The sequence below is a fragment of the Neolamprologus multifasciatus genome, chromosome 6 (assembly GCF_963576455.1).
Source record: "Neolamprologus multifasciatus chromosome 6, fNeoMul1.2, whole genome shotgun sequence".
In the NCBI taxonomy this organism is placed as follows: Eukaryota; Metazoa; Chordata; class Actinopteri; order Cichliformes; family Cichlidae; genus Neolamprologus; species Neolamprologus multifasciatus.
In genome coordinates this window covers 39,173,879-39,196,865 of record NC_140444.1, presented here as the reverse complement: position 1 = coordinate 39,196,865, position 22,987 = coordinate 39,173,879, and the positions used below count along the sequence as shown (strand labels likewise).

Here is a 22,987-nt window from a genome sequence, read left to right as displayed (position 1 = left end):
TGGTGGTGCACAGGTAGAACCAAAACAGAGAAATGTTGTTTGGGTGAAACAAAAACATTTTGTTCTGCAGGTTCATTTAAAATCATTTCAACACTTTTCATATAGTTTCACTTTACAACAACAATCTTCACAATTACAGTAAAGCCAAAGTTCAGTAAAGTAAAAACACAACTATCTGATTGTGATTACTCATCAAACTAAATATATTGTGTGTGCTTCACAAGTAACACACGATGTGATTAGTTAGAGGCAGTGTTGGCGCAGTCACAGTTGGTGCTTTTGATTGGCTGATGTGTCTGTTGGCACTTCGTCTGCCATCCACGAATTACAGACAACAGCAACGTTTAGCCTGTAATACATGTGTGTCTTTCTGCCCTCAGTCTTGGAACCACAGACGGTACAACAGGACTCCATCAGACCGGTACCGACCAACACTAGACCACACAACAAGTCGGTAGGTCCCATTCATATCTTTATCTGCCTCTCCACCTGTGTCTCATGCATTTCTAACTGTTTTGCGTTGTCTGTTTGTGTTGCGCTTTTTCCTGCCTAAGTTTTTGTTGCTTTCTGTTTTTGTGAAGTTGTTCTTTCTGTTTCCTGCTTAATCTCACAAGTAGATTATCACCAATTTGCCTTGATTAGGCCATTCTTCCTGCAGTTGAGGCGGGAAGAAAGACAAAAAGCCACTCTGCAATTTGAACACGTGCAAGGAACAAGTGATTGCGATCAATAAAAAAATGAGCAGGGAGAGAACAAGGGCAAAAATAAATGAACAAGCAAATAAATGAATTGCCAATTTCTGTTCTTGTCAAGTGTTTTTTGAAGGCAGCTCTTGAGGAAAAGCTGTTTCCGCTGAAGGACAGCAGACTCTGTCTGAGTGTGTGTGTCTGCCTCTCCTTTCTGTATGTCACTGCACAGCCAGGCTCAAGGTGCTTTAGACTGAGTGAGTGTGTGAGTGATTAGTTATGGGGAAAAGGAAGGGGTTAGATTGAGGGTTGAGCTGTCTTCCTCTTACATGGTAAATGTGGGATCGGAAACAGCAACACTGGATTCCAATCATTCGACCTGCACACAAAGCAGCATTCACTCAGTTTTAATATCGCTCTGGGTTCTTTGCTAGCTTAGCGTTTATATCCAAGACTGCGCCATTATTCCTCCGCACACCAGCCACAATCAGCTCATTGTAGGGTAACTGCAAGTGGAACCGATAAGCAGGATCGGCAAGCAGACTAACAGGTCCAAGAAATGCAACTTACTACATAAACCAGTTCTAGATCCCCATGCAGACTCAAGCTAATGAGTCCCCACTGTCCTCTGTCCACCATGATGGATTCACAGCCACAAACGGAGCCACAGTAAGGTCCTTCATAGCTTTATTTTTGTACGTTAGCACTGTCATATTGAGGAAATAAACACTAGAAATCTCTCGTTCTTCTTTAGGCTGAGCAGCAAAAACAAGAGTGTAATGGTTTTAGCTAACTAGCTAACTAGCATCATTAACTAGTTAATGTGGCTAGTAATATTTGTGTTTGCAGTATGCCCTAATTCGATTTTTTAACATGCATGTTTGCAGACTTAGCACTGTTACAGTAACAGAAAATACACAACACTAGCTGACAAATACAGCAGCATAAACACAGAGATCAGTGCTGCTGTGACACCAGTGTTAGGTCTGATTACTGTCAGACATTAAGTGCACGTCTCCTCTCTGTTTGTCCCAGTGTTGACAGTAAAAGGCCACTTCTTTGCCACAGAACTGTCATTTAATGACATCAGTATATTACACTTTTAATGACACAAACGAGAGCCTTCCCCAGCACCTTCATACTGGTCTACACGTTTGTTATGCAAACAGGAAACTATACCAAGTATGTGTCATGTAGCAAACTGGTTCAGTTGTGAATATTTATGTATATGACACCCATGAATTATCACTTTGTGTTTATTTAACTAGCTCTTTTTCCTTAGTTTTTTTTATAAATAAAGGTACTATGAAAGACATTGTATTGTGTCAGAGTACTGAAGGCCCTGCGTGGGAGTGCTGTGGTTTAGAGTGAAGGCTGAGGGCTCAGAGGTGAAATAACAGCCTCACTGGGACAAACCGAATGAGAAAACCCTGCTGACATGTGGACTGACAAGCTAACGTTTACGTCACGGCAGCATCACTGACACAGAGGGACAAGACAATAAAGCTTTTCATTGATCTGTAGTGTGGATTTGTATATATACAGAAATATATTTGTCATGTTTAGGTTTCTATACATATTAACAATGTTACCAAATCAGAAATTCACTGTGACTTATATACAGATTGTTTATTTAGTTATTATTAGTAGTGTTGTCAATTAATTAATTTTGAAAATATTATTTCTTTCACCTTCACCAGCTCCAACTACACCCCAGTGACTTCTCTGTGATAAACTTAATTCTGTCGTTTTGGCCCATTTGTTCTTCGCTCTTTCACCAAATGATGTTGTAATGTCTGTCTCTGTTTCTCTATAGTGAACTCTATGAACCTGGTGCTTATTTCAGTGATGTTAAATCTAATAGTGTACAATACAGTCTGAATGTTGTTTTCAGCTAAGTTTGGTCAGGAAATGTTTTTGTCCGTTAAACTTCACAGGCTGTTTCATCGTTCCTCAACTACAGTCTTTTCATGTTCATCAGAGCCGACACATACATGTTATAAATTCATTCAGGAAAGCAAACATTTACAGGACAGCCGGCCCTTCGAGCTGTGGCTAGCTGAAAGCTAGAGGGACGAGACAGTGATAAACACACGAGGATGGGAAAATAGCAGGAAAGGAAATGTGGAAGTTGGCGGATGCACGAAGGGAATGAAGGAGTGAAGGAATTTGGAAACAATGGAGTCTTTGTTAACACTGACCTTCCCTCTCTCCCTGCCTACACTACACCTTCAAGCTACCTCCCATCCCTCACTCCAACTGCTCAGGGTATTTGTTTTGGTATTAGGTACTGTATCCACCAGCCAGTCAGATTTCAGATAATATTGCTAAACAGACGCTTGTGGGAAGCAATGACCTTTAGCATGCTCAGTTCACATTTTTAGAGCAGTTGGTTCTCTTTATTGTGTCTTTTTAGTCGTGAATCCTCTGGAAATTTCTTTTTTGAATGTGAATTTAAGAGTCAGTTAATCAAATTAAATAATTGTTTATGCTAACGCTTAACAATTAGCATGAGGTTTGATTAAACAAATATAGACACTGAAAAGTCAGAGCTATTCAGCTCCTTTGTGCTTCTCGACCCTAATTATCATGTAGCACTCTGAGGCAGGCATGTGGGACCCGATTGCAGCATTCAGAGAAAAGAATAGATTAAAGGAGGAAGCTTTATTGCTGTACTGAAACTAAATAATTAAAAAAAATCAAGAAAAGAAGAAAACTAGGAGCAAACAACTGGAAAACTACAGGGTGCCCATGAAACTCACAGAAGACTCTGGAAGCAAAGCAAGAGGGGACAACACAACAGAGAAGACAGGAAGACACAGATTACTTACACAGAGGGAGACTAGAGACTAGAGTGTGGACGCAGCTAAACAGAAGCTGACTGACGAGACACCGGGAAGCAACGCTGAACATAATACACACAAGATGGGAGATTATCAAAATAAAACAGGAAGTAATATACACTGACTTTAGACTGAGCTCAACACTGGGACTGAGGATAAGCAGATGGACAAAACACAGAGAGAGCAACATGAGAACATGAAGAGGAAAAAAAACATTGACGGGACTACAAATGTGTTCATTAAAAACAAGACAGGGAAAGCAGACAGAGAGACAGAACACAGAGAGATGAGATTTTTAATCTCAATGACATTTTTATCTTGAGCAGGTCCAGGTAGCTTTACAGATGGCGCCATAGCAAAAGCAATTTTGTTAAAACTTTTGTTGTTAAATTTTACTTTTCGCTTGGTAGCTTCAAAATATCTATAAAAAGTAAAAAGTATTCACTCACACATCCAAATCATTTTCAAATTCAAATTCAAATTCAAATTTTATTTGTCACACACACACAACCATACACAGTATGACATGGGGGTGAAATGCTTGTAGCTGCGCAATGCCCGACCATTAAATGACAGAAAAAAGTTTTACAGTATTTACAATTTACTACAAAATTTACAAATTAACTTAGGAATTTACAGTAAAAATAAAAATAAAAATGTGCAAACAGCAGAAAGAGATTATAAAGATTATAAATTATAGGAAATTATAGGAAATGTGTGGTGGTGCGTGTGGTGATGTGATGTGTGGGAGAGTCCAGTCTTATAGTGATGTGTGTGGGAGAGTACAGTCCTACACCTGGTTCAGGGCCCGAATAGCCTGGGGGAAGAAGCTCCTCCTCATTCTCTCTGTTTTGGCCTTAAGGGAGCAGAAGCGCTTCCCAGACCTCAACAGTGAGAAGAGTCCATTGTTGGGATGGGAGAGGTCCATCATAATCTTCCTAGCTTTGGACTTGCACCGCTTGGTGTAGATGGACAGCAGGTCAGGGAGCTCTGATTGAATGATGCGTTCGGCTGAGCGCACCACTCTTTGCAGATCTCGTCTGTCCTGCTTGGTGCTGTTCCCAAACCAGGTGCAGATGTTTGCCGTCAGGACGCTCTCGATGGTGCAGCAGTAGAAGTTCTTGAGCACCTTCAGTGGCAGATGGAAGTCTCTAAGTCTTCTGAGGAAGAAGAGACGCTGACGGGCTTTCTTAACCTGGGTGTTGATGTGGCAGGACCACGACAGGTCCTGAGTGATGTGGACACCCAGGTATCGGAAACTGTCCACTCTCTCCACTGGCGTGCCACTGATGATGAGGGGTTTGTAATTCCTCGCCTGCTTTGTGGTGAAGTCCACGATCAGCTCCTTAGTCTTGCTGATGTTTAGGAGGAGGTTATTCTCCTGGCACCAGGTCTCCAGGTTCCTAATCTCCTCCAGGTAGGCCGTCTCGAGATCACAACACTCTCGAGTGTTGTCGGAGATCAGGCCTACAACAACAGTGTCGTCAGCAAACTTGACAATGGAGGTGGTGTCTGATGTGGCTACACAGTCAAAAGTGTACAGTGAGTACAGCAGGGGGCTTAAAACGCAGCCCTGAGGCACTCCAGTGCTGAGTGAGATGGAGGGGGAGACTTGTTTTCCCACCCTCACTGATTGGGGTCTGTCTGTGAGGAAGTTGAGGATCCACTGACACAGTGATGAGCTGAGTCCTAGATCCGTCAACTTGGTGAAAAGCTTAGAGGGAATCATTGTGTTGAATGCTGAACTGTAGTCCACGAACAGCATCCTAACATAATTCCCTCTGCCAGTGTCCAGGTGACTCAGGGATGTGTGGAGCAGGTGAGATATGGCATCGTCTGTGGAACGATTAGTCCGGTAAGCAAACTGAAGTGAGTCGATGGTGGCAGGAAGTGAAGAAGTGATGTGATCTCTCATCAGTCTTTCAAAACACTTCATCACAATTGAGGTCAGTGCTACTGGACGGTAGTCATTGTGGCAAGCGGGCTGTTGTTTCTTTGGAACAGGAACTATAATGGACTGTTTGAAGCACGTGGGAACCACGGCTTGGGCCAGGGAGAGGTTGAAGATCTCCGTGAACACCGGTGTTAGCTGGTCAGCGCAGGCTCTCAGGACCCGGCCAGGGATTGCATCTGGTCCTGCTGCCTTCCTGGTGTTCACCCTCCTGAAGGTGTTCCTCACGGCATGCTCTGTGATGATGAATGCATTTTCTTCACTGGTGCACTCCGAGCGCGCGCAGCCGTTTGTTGTTTTCATTGCTGCAGTGTCGAAGCGAGCATAAAACGTGTTCAGCTCATCAGCCAGTGAAGCATCGGCATTCATCATTGAAGAAGCTGGTCGTTTATAGTCCGTCATAGTCCGCAGTCCTTTCCACAGGCTCCTAGAGTCGCACTGTCGTAGCTGTGACTCTAGTTTTTCCCCGTAGCTCCGCTTTGCCTTTCTGACCGCGCTGCGCACGTTGTAGGACGCAGCCTTGTATAGGTCCATATTACCGGAGACGAGCCCTTCATTGTAGGCAGCGGTGCGTGATCTCAGAGCGTCGCGGATGTTTTTATCCACCCACGGCTTCTGGTTGGGAAACGTTCGGATGATAGTTCTTTCTGCTGTGTCGTCCGCTAGTTTTCCCGATAAATCCCACAACCGCTTCCGTAAACATGTTGATGTCATTTGTTCCAATCATATGATTTGACTTCCATGGCCACAGGTGTATAAGACCAAGCACCTAGGTTATGCAGATTGCATAACAAATATTGTGAAAGACTGGGCTGCTGTCAGGAGCTCAGAGACTTCCAGGATGCTACCTGTGCAACAAGTCCAGGCATGAAACTTCCTGGCTGCTAAATATTCCAGTCCGCCGTTGATGGCATCATAACAAACGTGGAACCGATTGGAAACATCAGCAACTCAGCCGCAAAGTGGTAGGCCACGTAAAATCACAGAGCGAGGTCACAGAGCTCAAGAACAGTGCGTAGAGAGCTTGGAGTCATAATGACCGAGCAGCTGGAGATGCTGCCACTGGACTCTGGAGCAGTGGATACGTGTTGCTTGGATGAGCCTTGGTTTGGCAGTTGCCAGGAGAATTGTACTTGTCTTACTGTATTGTGCCAAGTGTAAAGTTTGCTGATGGGGGATTATGATGTGGGCTTGTTTTGCAGGAGTTGGGCTTGGCCCCTTAGTTCTAGGCATGCTGAAAAGTTAACACTCCCAGCTTAATGGGAACCTTTTGGAGATGGCCCTTCCGGTTCCAACATGACTTCACATCAGTGAACAAAGTGCGGTCCCTAAAGACATGGATGAGCGATTTTAGTGTGGAAGAATGTGACCTTAACCCCACAGAGCCCTGACCTTAACCCGATGTTCCACCTTTGGGCTGAATTACAACAGAGACCTCTCATCCATGGCTGACTTCACAAACGTCTGGAAGAGTGGTCAAAAATTGCAGAAAGAAGTTTCTAAATGTAAAGTTTAGACATTTTTCTGACAGTCCAGCATTGGTTTGTGCCCATTTTAAGAAAAAGAAGTGATGCCTTTCCATTCATCCATCTGTGTTAGGCTGACCTTAAACTGGACACTGAACACAGGGATTACTGTTATTTCTGTTTACACCCCCACCTCCATCCTCCCCCACCACACACACACACTCACACACACACACAAAATAGCTCTGTCAGTGTTTTTCTCTCACAAGATTGCCGTGCTTGCATCTGTCTTTCTGATCCCTTTCTTTCTTTTAATCTGAGCACAGAGGAGGATTAGTTGGAAGGAAGCAAAAGGTAGCAAATGGAGAGAGAGAGAGAGATTATCTCTGCAGATTTGCACTCATGAAGTTGAGACTCAAACAATCTAGGACTGACAGGGAGGTAAATATGAAAGAAAGATAAAAAATCGAGATGACGAACAGGAAGGAATGAGAGAATGAAGAAACAGAAACAGGTGGATTATTTAATAACATGGTAAGTTTGACCATTTCTTATAACGTCAAACCAGCTGGGACAGATGGACGTGAAGGTGCACACTGATACTAAAAACTACAGCTGCACTATAACTTATCGCTTTAACAGAAAAAAGCCTCCTCTAAACCAAACCCTTCTTATATTTATACCCCAGGCTGTTAAAATCAGAGTTTCTACATTAGGTCTGTTATTTTTGATCAGTTGACTTTTATGACTTTTGTGCTCTGTTTTCTCTGTATAAAGTGAATTTTTACACTTCTGTCAAAGTCAGTGGTGCAGGTTATTGCAGTGTGATGCTGGGAACCTAAATAGTAAATTAAGAGCAGTGTGGCCGATATCAATACCGATCAATAACCTGTAAAGGGAGTATCTGTACTGGAGAACGATGTGTCATGTCATCACTTATGAGCTGTACATTTGCCAGACTCTGAACACATTTTAATGAACACGAACACAACAGCGTTGTGATTTTAACTACCCACTAGTGATGGGATTTCCGGCTCTTTCGGCTCCGAACCGGCTCTTCAGGTTGTTTTGTTGCTTTAATTAATTTATTATTAACAATAATATAAAATTATGCACAAAGGAAATAACTAACGTTATTTATATATGTTTATATATAAATATATGTGGTGGCCCCTAGAGACAAAACACGTACAAACACATTTCTAGCATGAACTGAACTTCCAAAGCAGAGCTACTAGATCACTTAAATTACACAATTGAAAGCATGAAAGCATGTGTGTAGTGTTTGTGTATTTATACACAGGCACTCATATATATTCAAATAATTTAAAAAAAAAAGTTCATTTACCTGTTACTACCACACACCAAATCCGGTCGTTGGTACTTCCTGGCTTGTGTAGCCACGAGGTAACAAAAGTTCAACACTGCCCCCTAGCATCCTGGAGCACTTCTGTTGTGTTTTGTACGTGTTTTGAGTTTTTATGTGCTTCTGAGTTTGTACGTGTTTCAACGTGTTTTGGAGTTTGTATGTGCTTTCTCTCTAGGGGCCACCGTAAATATACTTTTATTTATTCACTCCACATAAAATGTAATAAATAAATCATATAATACAAAAATCAACTATTCACATTTCAACTTTTAACTATTTAAATTTTCAGCTTTTTCCTTTTACAAATTTAAAGTGAAACAACACAAAACACTGCAAACCAATTAAATATAAATTAAAATATGAAAACAAAAAGAAGATGCATATTCTCTGTCATATGGACCTGCATGAATAAACTTTCTGAATCCTTTATCATCTGCAACTGAAAATAGTTGTGGATGATTACTATACCTTTCTAATGTGACCTTGTTGTCCCTGGCTCTCTTTCTCTCTCTCTCTCTCTGTGCTACTGAGTGTAACTACCGCCCCTCCCCCCTCTGCCCAGCATAAAGCACACGGCTCACGTGCAGAGTGAAGCGGAAAAAAGTGCGAGAGAGAGAGAAAGAAAAAAAAACCCACGTGACGGCTCGCGATAAGGAGCCGGCTCGCGTCGTTCACGTCAAAGAGCCGGCTCTAAGAGCCATTTCGTTCGCGAACGACCCATCACTACTACCCACATAAATTAATTATCACAGTTTAGTTAGCAGTTTTCTTATATATTGATACTGTGTTTTTTAGAGACCTGGAATATAAATGTGCTTGTCTTTAAAGGACTTTGAATCAACTGCTGTTGTTTACATGTGCGATACAACTGATGTGACGATATGGTTCATTTAAAAAAGATAAAAATATGTATTTAACACAGTTCAGGATACAGAGGAGCTACATTGATTCGTTTTAAATTGCCCATAGCTGAGAATGTGTGAATGATTGGCTGTCTCTCTGTGTTAGCCACAGACTGTCATCGAGGAATTGCAGAAGAGAATGTATGAATGGATGGACAGTGGGAGACTTACTGGACTGAATCCAGTTGTGTTAGCATCAGTCTGATACTGATACCAGTGATGGTATTCAGTATATTGATTGATATGTGCTCCTCTAGTGCAGATTGGACTCAGTGTGCAGGAACTAGAGTGCCTTTATTTACAGAGAGGCAACAAGCAAGACAATAGAACGAATGTTAGTGGGTCTGGAAAGAGCTGGTTTCAGTTGAAAACCATGGACGATATTATGGTTACTGGTTCTTATATAGCACTTTTCTACTTTACTCTTTTCTAAACTCTCTCCAGATACGGGATGTGAGTTCGGGTTCTCTCTGAAACAGTGTGTTGTTGGATCCTGTGATGGTTCTTGGAAGAGATGACTGTCATCGAGATAAACATAAAGATAAACAAAAATGAACCAGTTCAGATAATCACAAAGGACATTATTCACTAATACACCCAATACAATATTTTCTATTCATTGTATGTTGCCTCAAAAATCATTAAGTATATGATTTACAGCATCATACTGAATGTATTTGTATAGGCAGCTTGTTATAGGCAGCAAAGGGCTAAATTGCTACGCACCATTATGGAGCCACTGGGGATCATATCGACCGTGCCCTCAGCCCTGACCTGTCGCAGCAGATGGCCCCGCCCCTCCCTGAGCCTGCTTCTTCCTGTTAAAAGGGAGTTTTTCCTTCCCACTGTCACCAAAGTGTTTGCTCATAGGGGGTCACATGATTGTTGGGGGTCTCTCTGTATTATTGTGGGGTCTTTACCTCACAATAATAAATGACTTGAGGCAACTGTTGTTTGGATTTTTTTCCTATATAAATAGAATTGAATACATCCAGAGGGGAATGAGCATTTTTAATATTCAACCATGTATTTTTATTTTTCTGTTCAACCTTTTGAAATTGGATTATTCTTTTTGATACATCCTGTAGTACAGTGAGACTCAACTCAAGAGTCTATGTGTTTTCTTTGAAAGTACCAGCTAGAAAGTAGCTGTAGTTCCTCAAAAGTCTCTTTAATCTCAGGAGACAGATGAGGTACAAATCAGGTCCCTGATGTCATCTCGTTTGTCACTGGTCTCTCTGTGTTTTCAGAGTATGAAACATTCTCAGTGGATCCTTCGATATGAAATAAGTGGAATCACACCTGTGTCTCCGAAGTCTCAGGTTTTCATCAAATGAAAATTGAGGAACATCAGAGCCAGGACCAAAATGTCCTCTGGCTGAATAAGCTGAATGTCTCAGAGTCACAGAAGTCAGGTTAATAGTATTGAGACTCCCACTAGAGTCACCGAGCCAGTGAAGGCATACAGTAGTGTGTAAGTGTCCTGGAAGTACACTGCCCTCTACTCTCTCCACTGAAAAAAGGTTCGATAGTTTCTCAACTGTACATCCATAAACCAAAGCTTAGTTGGTGGTAAAGTCCTACAGGCTTTGGACCTACGTTTTCTCTCAGGAGTCATTGGACAGCACATGACTCCCAAGATGTGGACACATCACTGCACATCTCTGTGCAAAGAACAATCGTTATATTTAAAAAACTGTTTCATAAACTTTCTATCAAAAAGAAATACATTTCTCATCATGTCATCATCGTCTCACAGAGCATATTTGCAATAAAAACTTAATTTAAATGGCTAAAGTGCACAGTTTGAATACTCACCTTGGTAACAGCACTCAAAATGACATGGAAACTAATTACTGCATTATACAGGATAATATCACAGATCTAAAACATCTATATTATGCTTAAAATGATTAATTGTGCTAAAAGTACAGAGACAACATTAACTGGAGGCCTGAGGATTTTATTTATTTCATTTCATTTACTCGGCTAGCAAAAATGCACAACATCTGGACCACGGGTGTCAAACTCAAATACACAGTGGGCCAAAATTCAAAACTGGAACAAAGTCGCGGGCTAACATTAATATTTATTGAAATATATTTATTCCTCCAGATTTAAGAATGAATCTTTTATTATGGACTCAAACACGTTTTGCTGAAAAACTGAATATGGAACAAGCAAAGCTTAATACTAAACAATATATATATTAGCTGTATAATACCAGTAGGCCAGCTCTAATAGTAATTTGGTATGGCTTCGCGGGCCAAATGTAATTAGGCTGCGGGCCAAATTTGGCCCACGGGCCAGAGTTTGACACCTATGATCTGGACTATTGTTACACTGAATCTTGGGTTTGTTAGCTGCTGACTACAGAGCCTACATCATTGCATCAATATGCATGTTTTAGTGGCTGTGGCTATGTGCAGGAACCAAATCAACATTAGAAAGTCTTTAGTGGAAAAATGTATATCTATATAAAGCATGGCACATGAGATGAGTGTGACTTTTACTGTTGCAGGAGTTAATCTAATCATATTCCCCTACAGTAGCTTCTTTAACTGCTGGAAACATAACTTACAACAGGATACTGATGCAGAGTAGAGTGTGTGGGCTGTGCCCATAAATAAACTTGTCAAATCTTCTCTGACAATGCTAAACATCGTAGACTGCCATTGATTGGATTATAAGGTCAAAATGTGGAGAAGATGCAGAGGGCGCTTTGCTGATTGCTGTACCAATAGGGTAAAAGCTTTTGATTGAGGCAGTCTTCCTCACTGGAAAAACAAAGCTTGTCAACATCATCAGTGGAGAGAGACATCGAGATGAGATTCTGCAACCAGTGGCAATCCCATATCTCCACAGTGTGGGACTGAATCCTGCACCAACAGAGCAGGGTTTATCAGGGATTAGCATCAGAATTTGGCAGTGGAGAGGATGGAGTGGCCCGCCCGCAGTGCTGACTTCAACTGCACTGAACACTTGTGGGAAAAGCTTGGATGTGCTGTTCAAACAGTGTGATTAACACAACCATACTGACTGACTTGCAATAAATGCTGGTGGAAGAATGTGACGCTGTCTCGCAGCAGTGCCTGAGCAAGCTGGTGACCAGCATGGGGAGCAGGTGCCAGGCTGGTGTCTGGTTTTTCCACATGCTACTGAGGCTCCTGCTTGTTCAATGAACACATTGTTACATTGCCAATATGTCTTGTTCCTTCAGCTGTAAATGATCCAGTCCAATAAACAGCATTAAATAAGAGTCAGTTGCAGAATGAGGCATTTGGCAGAAAGGGTTTGGCACGTTCTTCATGGGCGTAATCCACAAAAGCATTTTCCTTACAAGTGTTACACTTTTGTAAGGGAAATAAACAGGTTTATCAATGGTATTCGATTTATTGCCAAGAGGTATTGTTACAGTACAACAAAACTCTGACTGTGTGGCAGGCAAGATTAGAATCCCAGCACAGGACTTTCTACACAGAAACTCTGCTTTATATAGCTGGAAACTGACAGATTAACGAAACATAATGAAGAAACAGCACTGTTATTTTTATAGGGACTATCAAAATAAAACAGGAAGTAACAAATTGTGACACTAAGATCAGGACATACAAACCTGACAGAAGTAAACAAGGACCACGGAGAGATCAGACAGACACGGGGACACGATGGGGAAAAAGAAAGGAATGCAAACACATTCAAGACAAACCAGATGCAGAAACATGTGGAGGTGGGCATCATCTAAAACTCCAGGAATCAAAACAAGCAATCACTACAACCCAGAATAGAAAAATGCATCAACAAAGACCCAGAAAAGAAGACAGCCAGAAGCTCAAAAAGAGAATGATAAAGATCACAAGAACAGGTCTACACCCTCTCTTTCACTTTTAAATGTTTATTTATCATTAAAATGCAGAATTTGAAGGACCGTGGTAACATTTCCAAAGTGGAAGGACAGTGTAGTCACTGTTCTCGAGGGGGCGGAGCTTTGGGAGAGAACATAAATACCTTCTGTCATTACTTCCTGTGCTAAACATGTGAAAAGTACAAAACTAAATTATGTTTAGACGAGAAATCTAAATGAATGATGTTTGGTATAAGCACATTCAACAAACTCCTTATTGCTGTTTTTTTTGACTCTCTAATCCCCATTAGGTTTTCTTCATTGCTCACTGAAGCACAGTGTTTTTAATTAACTGTTTAATTACTGATGAAACCTAATCAAACTCTCTTAATTCACTTCTTAACCAAAAACAAAACCAGCAAACTGATCATTGCTTTCACTCATTTTCCACCCCTCACTCGTCTTTCTGTTTCTCTTCCCTTTCATGTATTCTCTCTCTTTTAACATCCTTCTTCATCTCACTAAAGTGAATAAGTGACATTTTTATAGCTAAGTGCTTTGTATCGAATGATTGTTTCTTTCATTTCACTGAAAAACTTATTCTCAGCATTGAGTTCCTTTTGTTTCATCTATCGACAGAAAATGTTCCTCACAATGCTTCTCTATTTGTTAGCAGTTTCCTTGCGTTTAATAACTGTCCTCTCCTGGGTTATGTGCTCCTCTTCTGTAACTTTAGTTTTTCTGAATGGGTAACAAAGTGGTGGAGTGGTCACCGCACAACAACAATTATCCAGTTTTAAATTATAGCTGGGCCTTTCTTTGTATGTTCTTCGTTTGCCTGCATGGATTTCTTCTGGCTTCCTCTCATATTCTACTGATGGGTTAATTGCTGATTCTAAACTGTACAGTTTAGTATAGAGTATATAGAATAAGCACTTTATAAATGTATGGTTAAATGTGGCTATAAATGCCAGTCCATTTCCATGTCTTTTAATAATCTTTTGTTCTTTTCTCATCTTTATAATAATGTTTCCTGTATTGTTTCTGGTTATTATTCCTTTTTTTTTGATGAAAGAGGTTAAATACTCTTTTACTTTTCAACATTAAGGTTGTGTTCATCCCTGGAAACAGAATGATCTGTGGCAGTGACACACTATAATGACTATGACAGATTTCTAGATTCCTTCTTTTTGATCTTTTGGGTGTTTTTCTCACACATGCACACTTCATCCTACCCAACATCTTTGATACATTCAAGCATCATCAAGCAACATCTTTGATACATCCAGTCTGGTTATAGACAAAACCACAGCACTGAAACAGCTTTATTGAAAATTACTGATTCTATTTTTATGAGCTACTTTATTCCTGCTTGACTTATCTACAGCTTGATATTGCTTATCATGTTAATCAGACTACAAAACTGTCTGTTATCACTGGTTCTGCTCTCTAATGGTTTTCTTCATACTTGTCCTTGTATGTCCTCATCTGGACCACTCATGTGTAGGGATGGGTACCGGTATCCGGTGCCATGATGGTTCTGACATAAACGGTAGTAACCAGACAGAAAAGCAGCGCACATTTCAGTGCTTTATTTCGGTGTTTTTTTTTTTCCTGAGCTGTGATACACTTTAGATTCTAGCCAATCATTTTACGTTTCCGAGGATAGTAGGCGGGTCCAGGTACGTACGTTCTTTTAGAGCAGAGCTACAGATTAAAAATGCCCAAGGCGAAGCGGTCAAAGTGTGGCTGTACTTCACAGCAAAAGATGCAAACTCAGCAGCTGCAACAAGTGCTTTAAGGTGATACTGTGATACTGTCAAAGGAGGTAACACCTCAAATCTGATGAAACACCTGGCGACGCATAGCGTTTTTTTTAAAAGCTGAGAAATGCGCCGTATTTGATAGCTTGCTGCGAGACCTCACACCGAGCACATCTACTGCGGGTGTGGTGCCTGTTATCGGACCCAGAGTTAGCAACATCCACCAAAAACACGAAGAGGAGAGTCCTGGCCCCTAGCCCTGCCAGTGTAGCAGAAATGATGAGGATGATGATGCAGCAGCAGCCGTTCTTCTCTGCGTGAGTAGCTTAATGTTGTTCGTGTGTAATTTACGTTGAGTAGGCTAACCACGTTATTACATTAATGCATGTAAGGTGAACTAGCAAACACCATCATAGCTACATGCGGCTGTCTTCTTGTTTGATGGCAGATACTCCCTTCACCCTGGACAAAGAGGCTAAAATGACCAAAGAAAAAGTGGAAAACAGTTGAACATGAGAGGTTTTTGGACAAAGTTTGTGTTTTTTCCATTGTTTAAGCTGCTTCCAGCCAAGAGTGATACCATATATGCCCCATAGCTGCAGAAAAGGCTAACATTGTTATCTTTTTACAAAAAAACAGCTAAACATGAGAGGTTTTTGGACAAAGTTTGTGTTCTCCATTCTTTAAGCACCAGTTTGAGCACCGTTTAAGCACCGGCACCGTTTCAAAAGTACCGGTTTGGTACTGGTATCGGATAAAACCTAAACGATACCCATCCCTACTCATGTGTGGAGTCCCCCAGAGTTCAATCCTGGGACCAATTCTGTTTTCTTTATACATTCACCCCTGGGTCATCATGATTAACAGTTATACTTTTCTATCAAGCCCAACCTCCTCAACAGCCTGTGCTGCCTGAGTGAAAGCTTCTCTGCCATTACTAATTGGATGTATTGAAATTTCCTTCATCTTAATTCAGGTAAACTAAGGTTCTAGTGCTCAGCCCAGTTGCTCTAAGGAGGTCAGTTAGTCCCGCCTTGCCAAAACCAAAGACATCATGTAATCTGCTAAAAACCTTGGTATCATTTTTGACCATAACCTGAATTTTCAAACACATCTCAAAGCTCAGAAACACTGCAAACACAGTGATCAAGTGTTTCTATACAGATATCTGAAAGTTCCTACGCACCTATGTTTTCTCATTTTGTTGTATTCAAATCTCATCTCAATCTTCCACGAGGAAGCTTAAAAAAAAAGCTGTAGCCAGATTTGGCTGTATTATTTTTACTATAAACTTCATTACAAGTAAAACTAATATCACTCCAAACGGTGAGTGCCTCCCACCTGGCCCACTCATAATCAGCTGTACAATAACTGAAGCCATGCAAAATTGCATCATCATACCATGACAGCTGTCAGGGTTACAGGCCCTTGCAGTACATAAGCTAAAATCCTGTTTTGTTTTGTTTTTCTTCAGTTTTCCAGAACCATTTTTTCTATGACCAAAATTCTGTATCTTGGGATACAACAGCTGAATTCACTGTGTTTCTTTGTGATAATCCAGAGGAGCTGAAGTAGAAGACGAGTCTGACAGTGTCCCATCAGGAGAGGTTAAAACATCTACAAACAGATGTAAGTTAAAACATACCACAGTAAAGCAATCACTCTCCTCTCATCTCAGATTTCATAGCAATAGAGCTCCGTGCCTACCAATTAATATGTGTATCTATGCTTTACATTACTGCCATCTTGTAGCCACAGCTGGAGACAGTCACTGAAAGCTGCTCTTCTTTCAGTCTCGTAGAAAACTGCAGCTCTATGTGTTTTGATGGCGTGTGCGTATCCCATTAACACTGAGGATAAACCAGGCCTTTCATGGTAATAAAAAGTTGTTAACAACTCCTTAAGGACAGAAGGGGGTGGCTGCTCTGATGATTTCCAGATTTATCAAACTGACAAGTTAACCAGGTGCAGGATCAGCATTACTTTCAGTTTGTCTGAATATAATACATCTAATCAGCTGCTTTGCCAACACTTCACCTTCATTTCTTATTAATGAGATGGACGTATTTCTGCCACCAGAGTCTGGTAATAAAAGTGTAGATAATATCAAAATAAGTGATAATATCAAAATAAGTAATGATATAACCTTTGTTGCTCCTGTCGCACATGGTGATTCCTTCAAATTATTATCAGAAAACAACAGCCAAGCTAACAACGTTTACATAGCTACTCTGCATCACAGGCACTAACGCGGAGTTTAAAGGTCTAGAGACAATATTTTATTACATAAATAGACAGTTTGTACTGCCTCCCTAATTATTAAAAAACCCAAGTAGATGAGTTAATCCATAGCAAAAAAAAAGACAGTGATATCAAACACATCTAGTTGTTTATAAAAAATCATAAACATCAAACAACACCATCATTAAGGTGAAAGTAGAACTAGAGACGACAGAACATGAATGAAAGATAGAGGAAGACGGAGGGTTAGTGGGGGGTTGTCACAGCGAGCATAATTTGTGAATTTATGAAAGTACGTAACACCAGTGATCTTAAAATTAATATCTGCATGACTGAACAAAGCAGTGGTAATATACGACTCTGTTGCTCCACGAAGCTCCTTAGCTTAGTGTGCCCAGTGTGCATTACAAATATAGACAGTATCTTCATGTTCTCTTATATATAAAGACCTAAAAGACATAAGAACACATTTATATATAATTATCAAAAAACAAAAAGGCAACATATCATCTGGATGCTTTATATAATGCATATACAGTGTTGGGAAGGTTACTTTTAAAATGTACTCCACTACAGATTACAGATTACATGCCCTAAAATGTATTTTGTAACGTATTCCATTACATTACTCAATGAGAGTAACGTATTCTGAATACTTTGGATTACTTAATATATTATCATGCTTTTTACAACTACATGAATGTACTATTGCTGTGTGATTTATTACTATTACTGAAGGATACTCTCCATACCAACACCAACTAGATGTTTAAATCCTAATATAAATGAGTAACAGTAGGTGGACATTAGGTAAGGCTGCACTTTTTGCAGCGATCTCATATAGAAACTATTCCGCGCGTATATAAAACAGGTCAGCGGCTCCGAACCGTAGTAAAGGGACCTCTGGCTAATACGTCGGGTTCATGTCGGGCTCGTAGCTGAAAACTAGCTTTACTTTGTTGTCTGGGTCAACTTTGCTAGCAGAGACAGAGAGAGGCGTTGAAAGGCTGCTCCAACAGAACTTATTGTTTCAGAGGAAAACAGGAACACGGTGTACAGTCGAGTCTTAATAGCTTACTTACAACTGGGCTCGTCAGGCTCTCTTCTTGGCTGCAGTGGTTATTATTATATTTCAATCAATCAATCTTTATTTATAAAGCACTTTTCATACAGAAATATAGCACAAAGTGCTTTACATGGTTAAAAGCACCCCACCCTTCAACTCACTCCCCACACTCTCATTAACATAAACGATCACACACACACACACTTAAAGAGTAAAATTGGGCTGGGCACATATGAGCCAGGTGAGGAAACACTATCACAGGGAGCCGTCTGCACCGGGAGCCGGTCACAGACCGCAGCCTCCAGGCTGGGCACACAGCTGGAGGGAGGCAAAGAAGCCCCCCAGCCAGGCTGAGAGGACCCCGGAGCCCCAGCAGCCACAGTCGATCACAGCCCCGGTGCAGAGAGCCCCCTCCAAGGAAACACTGGAGATATGACACAATAGGATATATACAGGGTAAAAAGATAAAATAAATAAGAATGGGATACAGTATGAATATAAATAGAGTAAGAAGATAAAAAATGAATAAGAATAAAATCAATGAATATTAGGTCAAACCTAAATGAATAATATAAATAGAATAACAGGATAGAATAAATAAGCATAAAATAAATAAACGTTAAGTAAAAGCCAAATTAAAAAGGTGGTCTTGAGCCTGTTCTTAAAAACATGTACATTCCCTGCCCTGAGCTCCTCCAGCAGGCTGTTCCACAGACGAGGACCATACCACTGAAACGCTGCCTCTCCGTGAGTATGTGTCCTGACTTTGGGAACAATCAAAAGGCCAGAACCAGAGGACCTCAAGGTCCGCGAGGGTTCATATGGTAAAAGCAGATCTGAGAGATAAGAAGGCCCAAGACCATTAAGACATTTAAAAACCAATAAAAGAACTTTAAAATCGATCCTGAAACACACGGGGAGCCAGTGCAGCGATTCTAAAACCGGTGTAATGTGGGCCCGCACTCTCGTCTTCGTCAGCACACGAGCTGCAGAGTTTTGTAAAAGTTGTAAAGGTGAAATATTCTTTTTGGGGAGACCAGAGAGCAGGGCATTACAGTAATCAATGCGACTGGTAATAAAAGCATGCATCAACATCTCCGTGTTGGCCCGAGAGAGAATAGGGCGGACTCTGGCTATATTTTTTAGATGATCAAATCCAATTTTGGTTACATGTTTAATATGTGGGATAAAACCAAGCTCAGAGTCAAAAATAACACCCAGGTTTTTCACTTGTAGTGAAGGACATAGTGAAAATGCCTGTAATTTAGACAAGAGTTTCTCTCTCTGTGCCTCAGGACCGATGATTAAAACTTCAGTCTTGTCCTGGTTAAGCTGTAAAAAGTTTTCTGCCATCCAAGATCTAATATCTAGAATACAGTTAAAAAGGGCATCCATTGGTCTGGTGTCATCAGGAGACACGGAGATGTACAGCTGAGTGTCATCAGCGTAACTGTGGAAGTTCACTCCATGCCTCCTGATGACATCGCCAAGAGGGAGCTTATACAAATTAAAAAGTACAGGGCCTAAAACTGACCCTCGAGGCACACCACATGTCATTTCATGGATCTTAGAGGAGCATGTATCCATACTCACCATAAATGTTCTGTCTGAGAGGCAGGAAGTGAACCAGTTGTGTACAGCACCAGAGAGGCCCACCATGTGTTTCAGTCTGTCTAAAAGAATAGCGTGGTCTACTGTATCAAAGGCTGCGCTTAGATCCAGCAGCACCAGCACTGAGAGCTTTTGGGAGTCCCAGTTACATCTAAGATCATTTAAAACCTTTAGGAGAGCAGTCTCTGTGCTGTGGTTCACCCTAAATCCAGACTGAAATATCTCCAGGATCTGTCTATCATTCAAAAAGTCATTAATCTGAGTAAAAACAAGTTTTTCCACTGCCGTTTTAAAGGCAGCAGGGAAGACACCCAACTGAAGAGAGCAATTCATCATGTATAAAAGCTCAGCTTCAAGAAATCCATAAAGTGTTTTAAAAAGTGAAGAGGGGGTTGGATCTAAAAGACATGTGGTGGGTCTCACTGTGGAGAAAACCTTCTGAAGGTTCTCAGCATTCACCAGAACAAAGCTGTCCAGTGTCTCCTCAGGTACAATCGAGCCCTCAGATGTGTTTAAAATCATATCGTGAGAAGATAAAACATCAGATCTGATGGCGCTGACTTACATGCTTCATACATGCTACGCCTGTAACACTCTGCCTATTGCCTTCATATTAAATCATTTTTTGAATAATACTTTTTAAAAATATTTCTTCACGTCATTATGCAGCCGCAAGTAGAGGCGACATGGGCCGCGAGATTGAGACACAGACATTAGCGCCTCTTAATGCGTGTTTGTTTGGGTTTCCACCAGCGTGGAATTACCAAAAATAGAGAGGACATAGCCGAACATATGAAACAGGAAAAGACCGCTGTGTAATCCCTTTATTTCAACAAAGTAACTGTATTCTGAATACCACCGTTTCAAACTGTAACTGTAACAGAATACAGTTACTTGTACTTTGTATTTTAAATACGTAACAGTGGTACATGTACTCCGTTACTCCCCAACACTGTGCATACATACATATCTCTGTTTTTGCGCATCACTTTCACCCTTTGACACTGCAGACTGACGCAGTTATAAGTCATGTATTATGTTTCAGAAAAATTTCTTGGGTACATGTAAACTTTGTTTGATTGTTATTTCAATAAGGAGAGAATGAACACAATTTAGTGACAGAGAAATGAATGTATTAATAGCTCCAATGAACGATTCTGGCAGAATGGAATCCCAGTGGTGATAGGACCCCCCGAAGTCTATACACTGGTGTTAGCGAAGATGAAGACTGAAGTTTGTATGGAGCTCTGGCTGAGGTGTGTGAGAGGTGGGATGAGGAGGAGGTGGGTTGCACGAATGAGAGTCTGAAAGGGAGAATGACAGAGAGCACCAATTTAAACCACTCAAAGTGGAGGCTGACTGGCTGAAAAAAGGTGGGCAAGAAAATGATTGGACTAGAGTAATGGTGTATTGAGACTGACTGCGACTAGGCTGAAAAGCTAGTGTAGTTTAAGCAACAGAGTCGAGTGTGGGAGCCTGCAACAAGGCTGAAAGATTGACAAAGGCAGAAATGGCACTCTAAAGCCAGGATTGAATAATCAAGTGAACATGTGTGTGTTTTGTGGAGTGATATGGCTTATGGTAAGGAAGCTGCAGAAGGGTAATTTCACTAAAATTGCTGCAGACTTATCTGTGGATGAACATGAACTTACTGCACAGAATGATCGACCTGAATGGGTCGATGGGGAGCTGCTGGAATGATCGGGCAGAGGCATCGGGCTGAGAATGCAAGCTTGGTAGTCTCTTCAGGAAAACAGGAAAACAGGACTTACTAGTCATATACAACATTATAAAGAAGCTATTTATTATGCTAAATCTTCTTACTACACTTTTATTATTGAATCCGCTGAAGGAAGCACTCGCACTTTGTTTTCTACATTGCACAATACTGTTAAACCTCCAGATACCTTTGCCATACATACACACTCTGCTGCAGTCTGTAACCAATTTATGGACCTTTTTTTACACCAAGATTGTGCATCTTCATCAACAACTATGGAGTCCTACATGATGAACTGAACATGATCAAACCTCTCCAGACTGATAGTCGTCAAGTTACAACACGTGGGTTCTGGGAAGAACCCAATGTGTCATAAATGTCTCTGCGCTCCATCCCATTCAAAGCAAGATTGTCGAGCAATTGATGTAAAATGCCACGCATGTGGGAAAAAAGGACGTTACAGGCGCGTATGCAGGGCACCCAAAACTGTGCATAAAAGTTGAAGAAGACAAACATGGTTTGTTCACAGGTAGCGTTAAGTGCGAGGGAGAACCGTAGACGGTCACCTTAAGCATAAATAACAAGAATGTGCCATTTTTTTTTTTTTTTTTTTTTGCCTGTCCCATTTGGTTCTTTAGCCGTCAGAATTGTTGTCTGAAGACCAACAAGGATACCCAATGGATTTATTTTGCCAAATGGATCATCATGGCATTGCCGAATTGGTCCATTTGACCTTTGTTTTTATTATTTATTTTATTTTATTTTCAGTTGTTACAGACGGGACAGACATGAGTGAGGGATAGGAAAGGGAGAACGAAAGAGGAAGGAAAAGAAAAACAGAAGGGGAGAGGGACAGTGAGAAAGGGGGGAAAAAAATATCTCCGGGATCACCTGTTGAGAGAAAAAGAATAGAAAACAAGCAAAAAAAACAAAGCAACATACTAAACACAACACCATCGCCAAGTAGCCACCGGGAGTGAGCTGGTACATACCTGAGCGCCCAGCCCCGGACACCAAGAACCAACAATGCACCGACCCCTGAGGGCATCAGTCACCGGCAGGGAGTGTGGTGAGGGGAGATAGGCCTTTGGAGGGCCTGGGAGTTCCCAGAGAGGTGGAGTCTAAGACCCGACCTGACATATAGACACAGACAAACAGGCACACACAGACACAGACATGCATTCCCACCCTCATGCACACATATACAAACACTCAGCACTCACCCAACGTAGGGATAAACGTAAATGGACATGTACACACAATCACACTCCCCAAACATACTCTATACCCCGGGTCCAGGTACCCTCGCCCCCAGAGGGGGAAACGGCACCCAGACCCAGGAGATGTTACCCTTCCCTCCGGGGTGGAGGCAAGCAGACTGTCCCAGGCTCTGCAGCAGCAGGGAGGCCAATCGGACAGCCAGCATCTCCTCCCAGCCCCCCCACCCCGATGGCTAGTAGATAACGGGGGTGTGTTAAGATCCCATACCTCCCTCCTCCCGCTCAAGTGTAGTGTTGCTGCGTGT

General features: G+C 41.4%; 1 protein-coding gene and 1 long non-coding RNA gene across 9 annotated transcripts in view; one reads left to right on the top strand and one right to left on the bottom strand.

Annotated features, from left to right (window-relative positions):
* The window catches only part of LOC146517695 (uncharacterized), a 244,901-nt gene extending 224,888 nt beyond the window's left edge, over positions 1 to 20,013 (bottom strand). Inside the window, exon 1 of the long non-coding RNA XR_014874657.1 lies at positions 17,967 to 20,013. This is a non-coding gene — a long non-coding RNA (uncharacterized LOC146517695). The remainder of the gene's footprint in view (positions 1 to 17,966) is intronic.
* The window catches only part of tenm3 (teneurin transmembrane protein 3), a 796,285-nt gene that overhangs the window by 503,682 nt on the left and 269,616 nt on the right, over positions 1 to 22,987 (top strand). For 6 of the 8 annotated variants that reach the window (XM_085163562.1, XM_085163563.1, XM_085163564.1 and 3 more), the window contains one exon: positions 381 to 454. The gene's annotated coding sequence lies outside the window, so the exon portion shown is untranslated. Of the gene's footprint in view, positions 1 to 380; positions 455 to 6,264; positions 7,481 to 22,987 lie in introns of those variants that run through there. The other 2 variants (XM_085163565.1, XM_085163569.1) reach the window with 2 other exon arrangements.